At 55.9% G+C, this 6,076-nt stretch overlaps 1 long non-coding RNA gene across 6 annotated transcripts in view; it reads right to left on the bottom strand.

Moving 5' to 3' along the window:
- LOC102501470 (uncharacterized) overlaps window positions 1-5,663 on the bottom strand; it is a 35,229-nt gene extending 29,566 nt beyond the window's left edge. For 4 of the 6 annotated variants that reach the window (XR_003551316.1, XR_003551318.1, XR_003551317.1 and 1 more), the window contains exons 1-4: window positions 5,567-5,663; window positions 3,082-3,163; window positions 2,625-2,841; window positions 447-559 (exon numbers count right to left, since the gene is read on the bottom strand). This is a non-coding gene — a long non-coding RNA (uncharacterized LOC102501470). Of the gene's footprint in view, window positions 1-446; window positions 560-2,624; window positions 2,842-3,054; window positions 3,164-5,566 lie in introns of all 6 variants that reach the window. The other 2 variants (XR_003551321.1, XR_003551319.1) reach the window with 2 other exon arrangements.
- Window positions 5,664-6,076: the final 413 nt, after the last annotated feature.

The raw sequence follows: 6,076 nt of genomic DNA, 5'->3' as shown, positions 1-6,076 counted from the left end.
TGTCTCATGCCACCTCTCTTCGGTCCTCCTGTGGAAACAGGATGGAAGAAAATCTACTTTCTCATGAAAACCTTGACTTTGACATCAAGGCCCTCGAATAGTGTCTGGCGCTTACCTATAGGACGGGCCATCTGACCTGCCAGGTAGATTATGAACTCCTTTACAACTGAAGGAAAGGTGACCCGCAAGCTCTTGGCACTAAGGAGTCCTGGACTCACACCCAGGTGAGCCGTCCCGAGTGCCCAAGGCCATGTGCTCAGATGGCAAGAGGCAGGTCCCAGGAGCTGGACGACCTGGGCCTGTGAGTCCTGGGAGACATGGAGCAGACGTCTCAGTGTGTGTGTGAACAAGCGGGCAGGAGCTACAGAGCCACGCAAGGGACAGAGGCGTGCCCAGGTGTCCCTGGGCCACAGGGACACCAGGTGAAGCTGCAGAAATACCTTTACCTTACTGGGAGCCGTTGGATGGAGCAGAGCAAGTCAGGAAGTAGTGGGCTGAAGAGGAATTGGAGGTGAGGAAGGAAGATAGCAAGTGGAGACAGGCCTTTCGAGAAGCTTGGCTGCGGAAGGAAAGACAGAGACTATAGTGGCAGCAAGACAGACCGGAGAACCTGGGAGTTCCAGGCTGCAGGAAGAGCAAAGTTAGAATGCAGACCGAGTCTTGCAGGGGAGGGAGAGGCCTAGACAGGTACACAGATGGACAAGGGCTAAGTGCAGCCAGACTGCGGGCCCGGTCTAAGGGGCGACCTGACAGCCTCTGCTCCCCTGGGCTGCGGAGGCCAGTACTGCTCAGGACAGGGAGTTGTGAGGATCAAATGGATGGGTGATTGCAAAACGGGCTCTGCACCTGCGAAGGGACGCAGACAACGTGCACGCTCAGTGTGCCCTGGTCGCAGGGCCCCGTTTCCCAGCCCACTCCACTCTCAGTGGGGCCTGGACTTCCATGGACCATAAATTATTTGTCCTGAACATTAAGGATGTAAAACCAGTGGTGAAAACTCCTGTCAGTCTCTGGAAGACAAAGGCTCCCTCCTAATAGCCTGGATTAACTCAAAGCAGGCCCCGCCCCCTTCATTTGTCACCTTCCAAGTCATCTTTCTACCTCCTTTTGCTACATAATCCAATCAGCCCTTCAGATGCCCGGGAGCCATTGTCCGGCCAAGCTGGGCTTCTCTAAAGGGCCCGAGCTGTTTTTGTCCTGTGCGGACAAAACTGGTTGGCTTAAAAGGGGACGAAAGAAAAGTGCTGGTCAAATGAGGGCCCCAATTAGCTTCCAAGAGACTGTTTTCATTATCTCTGTATCACATCTCTGGCCTGGTGCACTGGGCATAGTGTCGGTGCTCCAAAAAAATGCTTGTTGAGTTTATTCTGTTGGTACTTATTCTGAGATTTACACACCGAGCACACACACAGCACCTACTGGGTGCTGACCATGTGACTGGGGGAGATGGGGCTGGACAGTTAACAATGAGGGGGAGCCTGGGGTGCTAAGTATCTCGCAATTTCCACAGCCACTTCCAAATCACTTTCATAGCTCTTACATCATTTGGTCTTCAAAAGAGCCCTGTGGGGTAGATAAACGCAGGGTGGTTTTGTTTTGTTTTGTTTTGTTTTAAATCCCCATTTAGACCATGAAAGGAACTGAAACGTGGAGAAGTTAAGCAACTTGTTTAAGGTCACCCGGTTATGCAGGGGTGAGGCCAGCACATGGTGCCAGCACTGGGGCCACCCAGACCCCTAAGACCACCCTGGGCAGCTGGGATTTCAAACAGACTGTTCTATTGTCGAACGTCTGCTTTGCAATAAAAGGGCTAGTATATGGGTAGGCCAGGGGCAGTGGAGGGGTACAGGGCAGCTCCAAAGGCAGCAGGATCCTGCTACGAGCCTTTCTCTGGCCAGCAACACAGCAAAAGACTTACTGTCAGTGGGAATGGGCCCTACCAATCCTCCCGGGCGCCCTTCCCACCACCTTCGAAAATGACGCCATTAACACCAAATTCACCCTCCTCTGGAAATGAGGCTGCCTCGTCACATACACGTTCTGTAGACAGAACAAGTTCTGATTACGTGGAAAGCGCTGGGCAAATGGCCGCATACCGTGGCTTCTACTCAGATCAGCCTCACCGCCACCTTGGTGGAACCTCCCCCAGGCACAAGGAGAGCCCCGGGACAGCGACTGTCAGCAGGGCTGCTGGAGGATAAACAGACAGAACGAGCGAGGGGGGACGGACTGCCCTGCCAGACCTCCTCAACAAACATTTGCTGATCACCTCTATGCCCAGTCTTGGCCTGAGGCCGCTTTAGCGCATTTAATTCTCACAACAACCCTAGGAGGTTGCTCCTACGGTCCCCATCCCCTAGAAAAGGACAGGGAGGCCTCCAGACAGGTGGGTATGCCCTGGTGGCTCTGTGGCATGCACACTCCAGAAGCCACCGAGGTCTTGGACTTGCCAGGTCCAAGCCCTGGGCCCAGGTCCCCCTCCTGAGGAGCTCCCAGAGGGATCCTTCCATTCGGGACACTGTGGTAACAGCTCGGAGAGAAGGACTGCCTCTCCGCCCCGGGGAGGGAAACACTCCAGTTGGCTAGCAGGTGCACACACGCAGGGACTTGGAGGGCACGCTCACAGAGTGGAGGTGGGAGCACAGCAAAGGGTGGGGGCGACCAGTGCCCCCTCACTAGGGCATTGGTTTAAGTCTTTAGCCAGGAGGAACAGCTGGCTGGTCAGTTCTGATCCTCTTCCTTCTTGCAGTCCTGTCCTGGGGGTCTGCTGCTGGTCCTGGGGCTCTACAGGTGGCCGCTCTGTGTGCTGGTGGGATCCAGGGATCTGTGCTCCTAGTGCCCCTGTGCAAGTGACCACAAGTTAGAGGACCTGCTGAAAAGCCCAAGTCTAGGTATTCATTAAGCTAATTTTATAATTGCAATGGAAACTAATTAGCTGCAAGTTTTAAATTGCCTTATATTACTAGTGGGTCCAAGGGTGCACAAGGAGAGTGGTGGGGCGGGGTGCTGCCCCCTGTACTGTGTATGAAGTGCCACGAGGAGGGGAGGAGGTACCAGAAGGTGGAGATGAGCAGCGGGTACCTCGGCAGCAGCTTGGCTTCAGGAGGAGGTGGTCCTTGAAGACAAGGAGGTGAACAGATGATGTCATCCCTGAAGAGAGACCCTATGGCACGGGAGGGGGCAGGATTAGAAACCATCTTGATGACCTCTAATGGCCAGCACAGGAACAGCAATGAGAGGGAAAGGGAGGGAGGGGTGGCAAAGGGGAGAAGAGAGGAGGGAGGCAGAGCTTGGAAGGGAAGGAGGTGTGGATGGAGGACCAGGGAGACAGGAGGAGGGTTGAATAAGGAAGCAGAGGAAGGGAAAGGACAGATAAGGAAAATGAAAAGGAAGGAGGGAGGGGTAAAAGGAGAAATGGGAGGGGGAGGAGAGGAGTGGGAGGGGGTAAAGATGACATGATTGACAGGCCACAAGTGTTGGCCGAGTACGCATGCGCAACCTGAAACCTGATTTAGCGGACCAGGAGCCATTTACAGGCACAGACCGGCAGAGGGCGCGCAGCCCGCACCCAGAGCCCGCAGCACAGCCACCTGCGGCGCCCGCGCCTGCGCTTGCACCAGGCCTGGACCAGGCCTACAGCTCCCAGGCCCACCTGTGGCCATGGGGAAGCATGCCCAAGCTCTCGTCCAGGGGACTTCCGTATGTCCAATCTCCTGGCATTAGGAGGAGGTGGTTCTTGAACCACAGCACAGGACCACCCGTACCAGAAAGGCGGGAGGTATCAAAAGGACTCCCGCCACAAGGGTCTTTCCAGAGCACGGTTCCTTTTGCTACGTGACACAGATCTGGCTCCGACCTTCAGTAAATCCAATTCAAACCTAAGAGCTCAACTTGCAAAGCAACATTTGCACTTATTTCTGCACTCAGGACACACGAAATAAATGTGGTATCGCTAGAAAACCAGGACGGTCCACCTCTTCCCTCTTGCGCCCAGGCATCCACAGTCTTCCCTCCAAAACCCTGCCTTCCTCCTCAGCCCTGTACAGAAAGGATTTCAAGACTCCGCTCCATGGCACCTACCTTTTCCACAGCCCTTTCGACCTGTTCAAATTGGCCACACCTTCCTAGGATCCCCCAAACCAAAAACCACTGCAAATGAACTCATCGGAGTTAACGCTCTTCCCTACACCCGAAGTCACAGTGTGGCTGACCACAGCTTTTGACCAGCGCGACTCCTGTAGCCGCTCCCCAGAGAATCTAGAGATACTAAAACATTCCCCCTCCAGGTTAATGAGTCCAGAATCCCCCAGTAAATCCTGCGCCCGACCCCCTCCAGCAGAAGAACAAAGGCCACCTCCCCTCCCCACCCCGCCCCCCAAAATTCCGCAGTGCCACCAGCGCCCTCTCGCGGCCAACAATAAAATTCTCAGAAACCTGCCACGTAGCAAACCACTCGCTGCCGCCCCCACACCACCACCACCAAGCCTGCCAGCCCACAACAATAAAATTCTCAGAAACCTGCCACGTAGCAAACCACTCGCTGCCGCCCCACCACCACCACCACCAAGCCTGCCAGCCCAGAGTGGGGAAGGGGGTGGCTTTGGGGGGGCTTGACAGGGACAAAGGAAATGGCAAAAGGCGACTTTAATAAAAAGTCAAAAGCCTGCGGCATGTCCAAATCTTCCAGTAACCACCCCACAATGCTGAAAAGACCCCTATCCCCAATTCCCACCTCCCGAAGCCCAGGGCCTCTTAACACACCCCCTTTTCCGTATTTCGGCCTTCCTTCCTCCTAGACCCAAGGACACAACCTTCTGTCCACCCAACTCCCCAACCCCTTCTATTCTGCCAACTCCTTGACCTCCCCTCTAACTGCTTCTCTACGGAACTGATCCTGGGGGGCTCCTGGCAGGTTTGCGCTTGGGCGCCATCTCTGCCCAGGGTCAGCGTGGTTATCAGGATGGCGCCAGATGGTATAGGTTAGAATGGTTTCTCTGAGTTCTGATAGGAGACCACTCTCTACGAAACCAGGGTATTTGCATCCAGAATCCCTGGCAGATAGGAACATCCACCCCTCCTGCCCACGGTCCACTGAGAACCTGGCCAGAAACTAGGGAGCAGACATGCCCTGAGACCCTTCTTTTGGGGTACTATACCGCCTAATTCATGGGACTTGCAGAATGCATCGCCGCCATACCTCAACCGTAAACGTGATTCGGAGGGCAGCTTCGTACAGCAGACCGGGGGTCTGGACCCCATGGCTGTGTTGTCCTGGATCCCAACCGGGGCTGATCTCACTCCTGGTCCTCACTTTAAGTCCCCACCACCCAGTCTACCCTCAACCACTGGCCGAAAAAGGAGTCTTGCTTCTCCCCCAGAAAAACGTGCCCGATCTTCCTTCCCGACAGAATTTCGCTGCCGAGGCTAGGGGACCAGGCAAAGTGGTCTCCTTCAGGAGGCCCCGGCATCGGCCTCTCAGCAGGTCCAGGAGGACAGAGCCCAGCCCAGAAGGGGGTGCCGTCCTCCTCGCGCACATCCTTTGAGGCAAGGATGGCCAACCACTCACCAGGTGAGGGCCTATGGCGTGGGCGCCTGCTCTCCCGCGGAGCTGCCCCGGAGCTGCACCCAAGGCCAGCGGGGCCGGCGCGCTCGATCCCAGCTCTCCGCCGTCTGCGCTAGGGGCTGGCTGGGTGGGGTTTATATGGAGGCGCAGAAGGGGTGGTCTCTGACGTCAGCGCATTCTGCTGCAATGCGCTCATTTCTCTAAAAATGATTGGCCGGAAAAATGAGCCCCCCAGATTCTATGACAAATTGCTCTAGCCGCACCCAGATTGCAGCAAAGAACGGCGGAAAAAATTCTGCCGCAGTGCCCCTGGCCGCCATGACCAACACCCTGTGGTCGCTGCCGCTTCTTCCCACACGAGCTGCTCTCCGACAAGGGCGGTCTGAGCGCACCATTTGCAGGGAAATCACCCCAAGGGATGGTTGCCCTCGGGAGGACTAGGGGAAGGTGTGACGCTCCAGGGGCCGAGCGCTCACCTGGCTACTTCGGAACACCCACCGAGGATGTGGGCTT

The sequence above is a fragment of the Tupaia chinensis genome, unplaced genomic scaffold (genome assembly GCF_000334495.1).
Source record: "Tupaia chinensis unplaced genomic scaffold, TupChi_1.0 Scaffold000671_1, whole genome shotgun sequence".
Classification (NCBI taxonomy): domain Eukaryota; kingdom Metazoa; phylum Chordata; class Mammalia; order Scandentia; family Tupaiidae; genus Tupaia; species Tupaia belangeri.
The sequence above is the reverse complement of the archived record's forward strand: the minus strand, read 5'-3'. Positions and strand labels throughout refer to the sequence as shown.